At 36.4% G+C, this 13,747-nt stretch overlaps 1 protein-coding gene across 2 annotated transcripts in view; it reads left to right on the top strand.

Moving 5' to 3' along the window:
• Nucleotides 1–13,747, top strand: part of LOC119769430 (innexin inx1) — a 112,781-nt gene that overhangs the window by 16,273 nt on the left and 82,761 nt on the right. The window lies entirely within an intron of this gene.

The following is a 13,747-nucleotide window of genomic DNA, read 5'->3' as shown; positions in this document are numbered from 1 at the left end:
AATTTAAGAATTTAAGAATTTAAGAATTTAAGAATTTAAGAATTTAAGAATTTAAGAATTTAAGAATTTAAGAATTTAAGAATTTAAGAATTTAAGAATTTAAGAATTTAAGAATTTAAGAATTTAAGAATTTAAGAATTTAAGAATTTAAGAATTTAAGAATTTAAGAATTTAAGAATTTAAGAATTTAAGAATTTAAGAATTTAAGAATTTAAGAATTTAAGAATTTAAGAATTTAAGAATTTAAGAATTTAAGAATTTAAGAATTTAAGAATTTAAGAATTTAAGAATTTAAGAATTTAAGAATTTAAGAATTTAAGAATTTAAGAATTTAAGAATTTAAGAATTTAAGAATTTAAGAATTTAAGAATTTAAGAATTTAAGAATTTAAGAATTTAAGAATTTAAGAATTTAAGAATTTAAGAATTTAAGAATTTAAGAATTTAAGAATTTAAGAATTTAAGAATTTAAGAATTTAAGAATTTAAGAATTTAAGAATTTAAGAATTTAAGAATTTAAGAATTTAAGAATTTAAGAATTTAAGAATTTAAGAATTTAAGAATTTAAGAATTTAAGAATTTAAGAATTTAAGAATTTAAGAATTTAAGAATTTAAGAATTTAAGAATTTAAGAATTTAAGAATTTAAGAATTTAAGAATTTTAGAATTATAGAACCTTAGAATTTTAGAACCTTAGAATTGTATAGTTTTAGAATGTTGCGTTTGAAAACTTGATGATTGTTTTCGCAAGAGTTTGCGTAAGTTTGATTGTAGATGAAGTGCTATGGGAAAAGTACATTGGTTTTGTTTTTGGAACAACATGCACAGATAGAAATCTTATGAGCAAATCCGTAAAATCTATGTTGACGACATCTCTCAAATCATTCACCGATGCCTCTTGTTCTAAGCTTACTGATTTTCCTAGAGAGCACATTGGTATAGATAAAACGTTGTCGATTTAGAAAAAAGCATCTAAATCCAGAAAATTGTAATCGATTTCTTTCAAAACTTGCAAGAATTCTATCCGTGTGTACAAACAATGTTCCATTTAAGTTTTAGATATTATTTTCAATTATTTCCTTTTTTTTATATTTGATATAAGAATATTTTTCTTCCAAAATTTCTGGGGGGGCACAATGTATGGGCTGCCCCCCCAGCCAAATTTTAGGGGGGGCAAAAAGTACATTGCCCCCCCAGAGTCGGCGCCCCTGACCAGAAGTGAGCCATCCGTTGGCGTAGAGTTGACCACCGGCCAGTGTGGTGCTTGTAACAATCCGTCGCGGTCCGTAGGGTTAAAGAACGCCATTTGCCTTGGCGCAAATCCAACAAGTACGTGGTACTAGAGCGGGCTTTGTACAAACCGATTGCTAATGGTGGTGATGGTTCCAACTAGCGCCAATTCCATCCGCGATGGCCGAATCCTTTTGTCCTTCCATCCATAGACGCAGCGTTCTCCCCGGGCCGGATCCATCCGTGAATCCGGCTCGAAGGACCATTATGTTGGGGCCGAGCCTTCCTGCCCAACACAGAGATTGTTAACGAGGAGTTCGCTGGGTCGTTTCCTGTGGTCCTGTTCCTCGTCCGGGTCGTAAATCCTTGGGGAACTTGGTTGGTCACTTCTTGGGGTTGTCCGAGGCTCTAGTCCGACCGTAGAGCCAGTAAAACACACGTATAACACCAAACACGTTTATTTAAGTTTAATCACACTATATTTACAGTAGTTCTAAGTTAATCGTAGTTATTAAGTTTCCAGTATCCGACTGGTGCGCGGAACGCGCGGAGGCACCCGTGGCCTCGTTACCCGACCATGGTTCGGTTTGTACTCATCCTGACCTATCCCAAAGATCCGATAATTACCCTAAAGTGTCGTAGATTGCGTAGTAAGAGTACAATTGTATTATCTCAGAGAAGTGATCGCCTCTCCCCGAGAGAGATCATTCCCTGGACCCGTGGGATGTTTGTTCTGGTCAAGTTATTGTTTTGCTGTCCTACTCTAACCTACAGTGAGGCTCCCGAGCTCCCGAACACCCTGCAACTTTTTGCCGCTGATTCAACGGCAATGGCTGCAGATTTGGAGCCACTCGAACAGATCCCGCTCTTGGTGACGCCAAAGCAGGAAAATCCACTTCCGTGTATGCTGGTGGTGTTTTGCGACGATTTGGTTGGTGCCTCGTCGTCGCTTGCTGCCGAATTTTACAAACTCAGCACGTTTTCAGCAGCTCTGATTCCTGGTAGAATGGTCGCCGCCGCAATTGAAGCATTTCGCTTCGATGTTCTCGTTGATTGTTTCGCAAGCTTGAGTTTTGTGCTCACCTCCGCAGGTTGCACAACGACTCTTGATGAAACAGTTCCTTCCACCATGTCCAAACTGCAAGTTCGAACATTGTGTCACGTCACGGTGCACTGGACGATAACGTTCCCAAGACACGGTGATGTTGAAAATTGCCCGAACTGCTTTCAGCTCAGACGGCATTGTCGATCCTTTCTCGAGATGAACCAGGTACAGTTGATCACGATACTTAATGTCCTTGTTGTGTCTCGTCATCTTGAAGACTTCGATCACGTTCAACTTAAGAGTTTTGAGCTCTTCTTTCAGCACACTCACATCCATGTCGTACAGGCCTCGGAGGACCTGTTTCATGGGGTGTTTAGCAGAATGTTGAGTCCATCAGCACACAAGTGAATGGAAGCTCGTAAAGCACCAGATCTGATAAATCCGGTCAGCCACTTTCGCACCGAATCCGATGACGATGTTTTCACAAAAATGGGTGGAAACTTTTCCCGTCGTTCAAATTCTTCCTTCTCGCTCACGTCCACAGGAAGGGTAGCGAACTGGTTTCCAGACGAATTTTGAGCGTCCTTGCTCAAACTGCCTGGCGTTGCAGGTAGCGCTTCGGCATTGTTTAGCTTCTCCAAATCTGCCGATCCTGCTGGTGAGGACTGTCTCTTTTTCTTGCCTTGAGGCATTTTTGCACTTTTTAGCACTTAATTGGTGTATGAGGGACGCACGTCTGACTCGCTGCTCTGCTGATCGCAGACTAGCCCGGAGAATGTGTTTTATAAACACAGGGAAATGCATTATTTTTACCGGGAACCATGGTGTTGGGGTAATCGTGGTTGCCTCTCACCCAGTCGGCCTGGGTTCGATCCCAGACGGTCCCGGTGGCATTTTTCGAGACGAGATTTGTCTGGTCACGCCTTCCGTCAGACGGGAAGTAAATGTTGGACCCGGACTAATCTAACTGTTAGGTCGTTAGCTCAGTCCAGGTGTAGGAGTCGTCTCCCTGGGGTCCTGCCTCGGTGGAGTCCTTTGTAGGCAGTTGGACTAACAATCCAAAGGTCGTCAGTTCGAATCCCGGGATGGAGAGGTTAGAGATTTTCAATCATTTGGGTAGTTTTCGAGCAATGCCAACAAAAATATTAGAAAAATGATTTTTCGAGAGGTCATTTTGGCCAAAACGTACCTCAACTTTAGACAGCTACCAAAATGACAGGATTTGTTCTAGGAACGAGATTTTTTCAGCGAAGTCATTCTAAGATGTCCCCTACACAACCCTTTTAACAGAATTCAGTTTCATTGAGAATAACCTGAGGAATGATAAAATCCGTAAAAAATCACTTTTACCCAATCTCACCCCCAGACCCAATGTCACCCCCACTGACGGTACCTTTTAGGTACCCTATTTAGAAGAAAAGGTAACATTAACATTAAGTTTAACCACAACTTTGCAACATATTACATACAATATTACTTAAACAACGCAAGGTAACATTAACATTAAATTTAACCACAACTTTGCAACATATTACATACAATATTACTTAAATGACACAACGTTTGTAAATATTCGAAAAATTTTATGTTGAGAATGAACCATCGATTGACTTGGTGTTTTCGGCTAAGATTTTCATACACTCAACCCCCGATGGTTGGTCACTTTTTCGTTTGACACTTTATTAGTTTGTACCCCGTTGGTTGGTCAAATTCAAACTAAAAAGTGACGATCTGTCACTGACAACAGTTGGTGTCAAACCATCGGGGTTTGAGTGTATTTTTAAGGCCACTGCAAATATTTTTTTAATAGTGTTTTAAAATGCATTTTACACCTGCCCAGTTGTTTTGCAATCATAAGTTTTAAAAATATCTAAGTACTGATGAATATTGTTTTCGCAGAAAAAAAACATTTTTGCAGTACTGTACAACGGAAATTCACAAAAAAAAATCAAAATATTTTTTAATCGGTCGCAGACATCCTAAATATAATTTTGAACTCTAACAACCTATTGACTAATTGACTTTTGAATTCCCAAATAAAAAAAAGTATGTTTGGCCGTGACTTATACAATTTTCGTTCAAAACATTTTAAACTTCATTATTGAAAGTAGAATCCGAGGTAGAATCGAACTTGCAATCGAAAAGCAGTTAAAGAAATTTTATTAAAGCTTTTAAAGGAAAAAATTCTCTTTATAAGTGTCCATTTCATTTATACAAGTATTTCAAAATCCATTCATTTACAAGTACAGATTTTTTTTTATAAAATCGTCCCATAAACATTATAGATTTGTCTTTTTGTTCCTGCGATATTAATATAAAGATTAAAAAAATAGTTTTCAAATGTCACCCGAACAGCAACATTATTTTTTTATTCAAGATAGACATTTCCTTCAAAAATTGACATGAAACATTTGTGAAATTTTCCAATCTTTTCGAAAACAATATTTTCATTTTTTTCTAAATCAAGACTAATATTTCAAATGGGCGTAATATTGAATGTTTGGTCCTTTTGAAATGTTAGTCTTGATTTAAAAAATTGAAAATATTTTTTTAAGGATCAGAAAATCTAACAAATGTTTCAAATTTTAACATTAAAAATTGGATTGGTTGCTTAGATATCAACATGAGAAAATGGTGAGTTGTTTGGGTGAGACTCAGAAAAAATCAATTTTCCTGTTTTAAAATCTTTGCATGGCAATATCTCAGCCATAGTTGGTCGTTCTAAAAGCAATATATAGAGAATTTTATCAGCTCTTCAAAATATTTTTTGAAGAGTGGGCAAATATGGACACTAATTTTAAAAAATGAATAGCTGTGACTATTTTCAAAAAAGTTACCTGAAAATGGCTATAACTTGAAAACGGTGCACTTTATAAAAATTTCACTAAAGTACTTTTTAATTGCAAATTTGATTTTACATCGAAAAATTAAGTTGACATATTGAATGACAAAAGGTGAAATTAAAAATCCCCTATTTTTTTACTGTGGATCATATTTTTTTAGTGTAGTCCTTATTCATATCTGCAACTGTCCCGAAGACACCAAACGGATCAAAAAATTCCTTCAAAAGATACAGATTTTTAAATTTTTACATATCATTTTTGTATGTACAGCTGCCACTATGGGGTTTCAGGCGGCCATTAATCGAAAAACCGACATACTCTAATTTTTTTTTGGTATTTTTTTTCAAAAATAAACATTCTAACTAAGAAAAATCCGGAGTTTGAAAGTTGTAGGTTCAAAATTCACTGAATTGCAGACCTTCAAAGGCGAAAATTGTAAGAAAAAACATGTTTTTTGACAAAAAAATGATTATTTTTCATAGTTGTACTGTGTAGCTGTTTATGTATTTTTTCCTGCATCATTATGTATATTCAGAAAGGTAATTGATTCAACTTTTCAATAAAATTCTACAAAACACACTTTTACAGGCTAAAAAAAATAATAAAAATCAAAAAAGATGGATTTTTATTCAAAATTTAGTTTTTTTCAACTTTGTTAATGGAGTACTTTTTTTGTGTGCATTTGTGCGATCTGAAAATTTTGCAGCTTAAAATTTGAACCATGTCCTAACTTGTCTCCAAATTTCAAAGTGCACTTATGTGCACTTTTTGAGTTATGCCATTTTGAACATTTTGATTCATGCAAGAAAATGAATGATTTCGCGTATATGCTTGGTTAAAATCACATTATTTACCTGCGGAGGCAGAAATGACGTACCTGCTATGTATGTTTTGGAATTGATTTGATATTCATGACTTTGTTGGTGCTTAGGTACGTTTAATAAAATTAGAAATTCCTATTCTAAGTTTTTTTCAGAAACGATTCGTCGAACTATTCTGAAAACGTGAGAACTGCTTTCGAGTATATTTGTAAGAATTACAACATTGCAGAACCATCACATGATCAACTCAGGGAAAAACCACAGAGGAAAAACTACGCATGTTGTTCTGTAGCTTCAAAACGAGGTATACAGAAGCCCATAGAAGAAGTTCATATTTTAAGTAATCTAACGACAATCGGTTACATAGTGATTTTGATTTAGAAGAATTTAACGTGGAAAACGTGAATTTTGCAAGTGGATCAACAAAAACGTGGACGAGAATCCATACAATGTTCCATAAAATAAACCGTCTAAAATTCTAAAACACCGCAAAAATCCAATTTTCATTGGAGGGGAGGGGGGGGGGGGGTCTTCAAAGAGAGGTGGATTTTAACTCAAGAAGAAGGGATGGGAGATTTAACGGAAATCAGAAACTTTAACATAGCATAAACCGCCATTCCGGGCATCAAATAGACCAGCGATTCTCAACGGGGGTACCGGGCCTACTTGATTTACATGGTAGGGGGTACCGGCCTAGAAGAAGGTTGAGAATCGCTGAAATAGACAGAGCAAGAATATTAAAATTCACCACTTTAATGCATGTGGCCTCAAATATATGAAAAAATCGAAAATTTAACTTTTTTTTGGAAAAATATCAAAATTCATTTGTTTTCATTATACTAAGTACAAACAACACAAAAAAGTCACAAAAAATCAAAAAAATATTTTTGGCCGCTCGCTTATATGGAAATACCCCATAGTGAGCTGGTCACCAAAAAAGGTTTAGCCGGATTAAAAAATACAAAAAAAAATTCGAATGACCGAAATCTCAGAGAATTGCTCATTTACCATATTAATGCTCTGGGCATACAAATGTCTCAAATTTGTTTTTAGTAATTTAGAAATACACTCAAACCCCGATAGTTTGACACCAACTGTTGTCAAACGAACGGGGTCACTTTTTAGTTTGACACTCCTTTTCCACGGAGCTCACGCACATTATCAAACATTTGTTGTATTTTTTACGAATTTTACCATTTCTCAGGTACTTCTCAATGAAACTAAATTCTATTAAAAGGGTTGTGCAAGGGACATCTTAAGATGACTTTTCTGAAAAAATCTCGTTCCTAGAACAAATCCTGTCATTTCAGCAGCTGTCTAAAGTTGAGGTACGTTTTTGGCTAAAAATGACCTCTCGAAAAATCAACTTTTTAATTTTTTTGTTGGAATTGATCAAAAAGTACCCAAATGTTTGAAAATCTCTACTTCCAATATTTTAGCATGTCAATACGATTCCCTCGAACAAGAAACACTGTTGGATGACTTGTTTTTACTATATGTTTGTATTTGAGCATCATTTTAGTTTCATTTGACCCAATGTCACCCCTTAAAAGGGTGAGATTGGGTCAATTTTCAAACGATTGCCATTCAAGGTACACGGAGAAAAAGAGTTCATGAACAAGCGTTCACGAACAAAGTGTTCAAATCCCATGGTACGATTTTGAAAAACGTACCATGGCATTTGAACACTTTGTTCGTGGTTCCCATTTTCATGAACGCTTGTTCACGATTTTGGGAACTCTTTTTTCTCCGTGTAGAGTCCATCAAATTACACCATATTTTGGGAAAATGTTAGTAAACTATCTAAGAACAATTCTACGATAAAAGATTTTCGATGTTATTCAAATTGTTTTTGTTATTAAGAAATTACGAGAGGTATATCGTTTTTTGACCCATAGTCACCCCCACTGACGGTACCTTTTTTCTGTTTCTTGGGCCCAATATACACCACATGTTCTAATTTGAATTCAAATTTTCCTTTCAACTCAAGTTTAACTTATGTTACGGTTTATTGATGTTTTATTTACACCAACATGATTATTTTTCGTTTATCGACTTGGGGACTTCAACCCACTAGATCGATTACTTATCTATAGTCGAAAATTTGTTAAAAATAATAAGTTTTTTTGCAGCACCCCTTTTGGACGGACATTTCTGTTGTCACCTTCTGGTTCCTTGGATTGGCCACAGTGTAATAAACAGGGCAGCTACCACCACGTGGCGCCACTGTTTCGAATGAGAAAATGATACAGGTTTTTCAGACAAGTTTCAATCCCGTGATTTAAGCCATCGCCTCATTTCTCCTATACGACTTTTCAATTTAACGATCCACAAAACTTCTTGTAAAACAGATTGTTCAACCAACACGTTTTCATAAAACATTTTTATCATCCAAAATATAATTTCACGTTCTTCATACAATTATCAGCCGGTATGAAAATCCGTAGATTTTGAAGATCAATCCGTAGATCCGTAGAAATAGCTGAAATCCGTAGATCTACCCCAGTTAACTCAATCCGAATTCTGAAACGGAATCTAATTAGAATCGTATACAAATTCCGTTTAAAACGCAACAACCGGTTCCGTGTTCGAACCGGTTGTTGCGTTTGAAACGGAATTTGTGTACGATTCTAATTAGATTCAATTTCAGAATTCGGATTGATTTGACTGGGACGGAGAAATCCTTAGATATGGCATTCCTGCACACTCAAAAAAACATTCACGTTGAAGTTACGTGAAAAGCTATGTGGTATTTTTCCACTAGAGTTTTCACGTAACTTCTACGAGGCGGCCCTAGTAGAAACGGAATTTGCTTGGCCAGATCAATTCACGTCGTTTCTACGTGCTTCACACGTAAAAGCTAAATGAATCAATTGATGATTTCTACATGTTTGTTGTAGTAAACATTATAGGAACCTTCTAGTACTAATGTGGTCTAATTTCTGATATTTTTTTATCAAACAGAAAAAACAAGAAATGCAGTTCTAGTTTCAATTCAAATCATAGTTTTATTCAATTTTCCTTTGCTAACATTTATAAAGAATGGTCCAGTCTCTCATGAAACCGAGCAGGAAGACGTTCGTACGTAGCTTTCTGTTTCCGCTATACTTCGTGGCCGCACGGGAACCCGTTTCGAAGTCGTTGTCGTTAGTTGTGGTACTTCTGTCTGTGCCACGTTAACGTGGCTGCACATCACCAGGGGCAGGTACTTTGAGAGCAACTAGGCAAAGTTTCCGATCAAGTTGGGTGCTCGGATGGTTGGCCAGGATGGCGTTGCCAGGAAGATGTTAAAGATGATTGGGGCGACCACGTTCAGCTCTCGAATTCCGTGCACGGGTTCGTTGGTCTTGCCGGATACAACTTGCTGCTTCGAACAACTTTGGCGCGGGCACCACACTGGCCAAGGCCGACGAGAAGATGGCCGCAAAGCAACCTCGCACCCAGGCAAGTGTCCGCAATGTCCGTGACATTTTCGGTTGCGTCGTTCACCACGACCAGCCGCTTATATTAGAACGGGCCAGAATCCAAGTGGCCACCGGTAAAAGTATGCTGCTTCCAGAATTCGGCCGCTGCAAAAATATTTCTATGATTATTTATAAATAAAATCATTAAAACTTTATTTAACTTACCGTCTGTTCTTTTTTTGATGATATTTTGCGAGAACAAGTTCGGCAGCAGGTCTTCGCCGGACGCCATCAATTTTCATACTAAAATAATCACGTAGAAATTTCGCCGAATGGCGCACTCGAGTTCCGTTGAAGTTACATTTCAAAACACATAAAAACTACATGGAAAACCCTAGTGGAAAAATACCATAAGGCTTTTCACGTAACATCAACGTGAAAACTTTTTTTTGCCAGTACACTTTCACATTATTTTTACGTGTGTCACGTAAAACGAGCCTAGCGAGGGGAAAATCGGGGTTACGTGATTTTTCAGGTAGCATCAACGTGTGGATTATTTTGAGTGCAAGCCATCGTCGGTCGTGGGTGGTGGGGTGGGAACGTTGGAAAACGAAATCTTTCAAAGAGGCCATCCCGAAATGACGTTTCACGTAATTTAACTGCTAAACTTTAAAAAAAAAATCGATGGTAAAACTATTGCATAATAAAAATTAGGTTTTTATTGCTGGACGCAATGGATTTTGACTTTTAATTGATTGTCCGTTTTCCATTGAAACAAACGCCAGAATTTACATTTCAAAACCATTCGGCATTTATACGTTATTCATGGACTCCCCCTGCTACCGCCGCACTCAAAAACGTCAACACGGTGTATTTAGTGAAAGTTTTTTTTTCATGGCGTCAACAATCAAAGTTTTTTTTCAATTATTTTATGAAGGTAAAGTTTTGTTTCAAGGCATCAACGATACATGTTTTTTTCAAAATATATTCTTGAGGGCGTATTTAGTGCATGTTGAGTTTTTTTTTTTTTTTTTTCAAGGCAAAAAAAGCAAAGCAATCCACTTTAACGACCCCCGGGTCTTTTGTGGTCTCTGTTGCAAGTTTCTGCTCATTTCTAGGCGTCCGAAGGATATGTTTGGTGAGCTAGGTGGTGAGTCACCCAAAACTTCTTTTACGCAAATGGACCGACGTTTTACTTCCCCATCCGATAGAAGGCCAAGAGGATAAGGCGGGAATCGAACTCCCGCCCCATAGCAACTTAGGGATCGGCAGCCGAAGCCGCTAACCACCGCGCCACGAGGCCCTTTTTTTCAAGGCGTCAATGATAAAAGATTTTTTTAAATGTTTTATTGAGGGCGTATTTAGTGAAAGTTGAGTTTTTTCAAGGCGTCAGCGATCAAAGTTTTTTTTAATTATTTTTATGAAGGCGTATTAAGCGAGACTTTAGTTTTTCTCAAGGCGTCAACAATCAAAGTTTTTTTTATATTTTCTTGAGGGGGTATTTAATGGAAGTTGTGTTTTTTCAAGGCGTCAACGATCAGTTTTTTTTGCAAATATTTTCATAAGGGCGTATTGAGTAAGAGTTTAGTTTTTCTCTTGGCGTCAACGAACATAGTTATTTTAAATATTTTTAGAAGGGCGTATTGAGTAAGAGTTTAGTTTTTCTCTTGGCGTCAACGAACATAGTTATTTTAAATATTTTTAAAAGGGCGTGTTTTGTGAAAGTGGAGTTTTTTCTTAGCGTCAAATGTATTTATGAGGGCGTATTTACTGAGAGTTGAGTTTTCACTTGATGGCGTATCTAGTGAGAGTGAAGTTTTTCTCTGGGTGTCAAATTTTGATAGTCATAAAAAATGGCGGCCCTTCGGGGCGTTAATTGTGTAAGCCATTTTTTTCCATGGGGGGTGTTGAACACCCATAACACCCCCCCTTAGATACGGCCCTGAACACAGTCCGGATCACCGAATCAGGAACGGATTCTGTAGCCGGCTTAATGGCTGGAACATTATTTTCTGGAAATAAAAAATCGATGCAATATAAATATTTGATTATTTTATATAAAACTTACCGAAAAAACATCAGCTTATTTTTAATTTAAGAACAAATATTCAATAAACACAAAATTTCTTCTTGAAAATGGCATTTTAAACCGAATAGAAAGTTTTCAGCCACCATCGTCTGTGGCCATCTTACTAATGATGAAGAGTTTTCCCCAAACGCACTCAAAACTAGAGGTGGGCAAAAAAAGAGTGAGCCGCTCAAAGAGCCGGTTCAATGAAAAGAGCGAACGAACCGTGCTTCACAAAAAAAGAACCGCGGTTCTTTTTTAAACTTCGGTCTTTTGAAAGTACCGTTTCAAGATGGCATGATTTATGTTATAAATAAAAAAAGTTTCCGTTTCCAAAAAAAATAATATTGAATTGAATTTGAATTTGAGAATTGAAAATGCAATTTCAAATTTTCATTAATTATAAAAATTAATCCCGAAAGTAAATTATTTTCTAAACAAATTGAAAAAAAACTTTTTATTGTACAACTGATTGTTCATTAAAGTATTACCGTAATACAAATTTGAGCATTTCAAATTGCATAATTTGTAAGATATCACCAAAAATCTACTGAATAGTTTAGAGATTTTGAAAAAAGAACCCTTTGGTTCGATCAAACTTTAGCGTTAATCAAAATGTAGAAAAGAGTTCACAGAATATTTCCTCCAAATAAAATATCAGCTTTAGTTCAATTAATTCAAATGCAGAAATAAACGCAATTTTAAAATTAAAAACAATTTTTCCAGCATCTTAGATTTTAGTTTGGATGCCATTCAATAACTCGAATGTTTAAGTTCGAGTAGAAATCTTGACAAAGAGACCACCAATACCTATGGTTTTCAAGGGCATCTTCTCGTTTGCAGTTTTGATTTGTTTTATTGAATAGTTTATAAAAGTCCAATGTGAAATAACTTATAAAATCACTCGATTCTTTAAAAACTCTTTTCATTCAAATTTTGAAAAAGAGCCGTTCAAAAGAGCGACTCTTTTTAATGAGCGAACGAAAATGAGCGGCTCCTAAAAATTGCGGTGTTGCCCACCTCTACAAACCCAAAACTTTCGAATCTCACGTGGGATAAGTCAAATGGGGCAAATCAAAGTGCAATCTATTTGAATCTCACGTGAACACCATATGAAAAAACGTGAAGGGTTTTGCTCTAGCAATCAGCTGGTTTCAAATAATTTTCACATGGATTTGACATTTGACAATTTTATCAGGCAGCTTTATTTTAAGATAGTATTTACACTTTATACTTTTTATAAATTAAATATAACTTATGCACTGCATAACAAAATACAAACATTTCACGACTGCAGTGCATCGATTTCTCTCCCGGAAGGGATTCCTGTGGCGTGTGGTTTGTGGTCCGATTGTTCTTGCAGCGGAATAGGCAGCTTGCGTCATTTCTTCTGTACGAAGAATCCGGCCCTTTTTTCCTCGCCGTCGGCACCGAATTTCGATGTTCTTGGCCACCGTGCAGACATCGACGTCGTTTTCCTACTAGATCCGGATGTTCTCCGATGTCACACGGTTCTAGTTTCTGTGAGGAAGGCAATAAGACATAATTTCAAGAAAAAAAATATATAAAAAAAAATCTTACCCCAGCACGGGTAGATGAAGGAACGGCACCGGAACTATACAGGATTGCGAAGCGGTTCCGCAAAAATGACGTCATTTTCTCTGGTTTTACTCTGTCAGAGTCTTCTAACTAAATTCTTACAGATTTCTGGCAGATTTCGCTCTGTCAGAAAATTCCGACAAAATTCTTACAAAATTCTGACAGGCCTGCTAGAATTATTCCAGCAGGATTTTAGCAAAACAAACTCTGCTAGAATTTCTCGTGACTGGGGAGAGCCTGGAGTTTATTAAAGAATGGACATCTTAAAATATCGAGAAATTAAAAGTGAGAGTGTGTGCAACATGGAGTTAAACTTTCTGTGAAGTTGCTGTGAAGATTACCATAGCACTTTGAAAAGTTTAACTCCATGTTGCACGCACACACTCTCACTTTTAATTTCTCGATTGAAACTGGCACCACTACATGCACATCAGTCAAAATAGCTTGCAGCACTGCAAATGTCAAAGCACCTGCGTGATTTTTTTCAGATTCTCTTTTGATCGACGAATTGATGAACCAAAACAAACTGAGTTTAAACATGGTTTATGGTTGGTGTAAATCTAAAATGAGATGCTGCGTTTGCAAAAATTTTAAAAAAAATCTCACGAAGTTATTAGCGCCGGAAACTGACCATTTTTGAGCGGTATTAACACGTAACGACATAATGAGTTTACGAATCAAATCAAAATTTAAATTGAAAAAGAAAATTTAAATTGTTTTGTTGTTAATTTGTGTTTA

Source organism: Culex quinquefasciatus, chromosome 3 (genome assembly GCF_015732765.1).
Source record: "Culex quinquefasciatus strain JHB chromosome 3, VPISU_Cqui_1.0_pri_paternal, whole genome shotgun sequence".
Classification (NCBI taxonomy): domain Eukaryota; kingdom Metazoa; phylum Arthropoda; class Insecta; order Diptera; family Culicidae; genus Culex; species Culex quinquefasciatus.
Note: the sequence above shows the minus strand (reverse complement) of the source record. Positions and strands in the feature narration are given on the sequence as shown.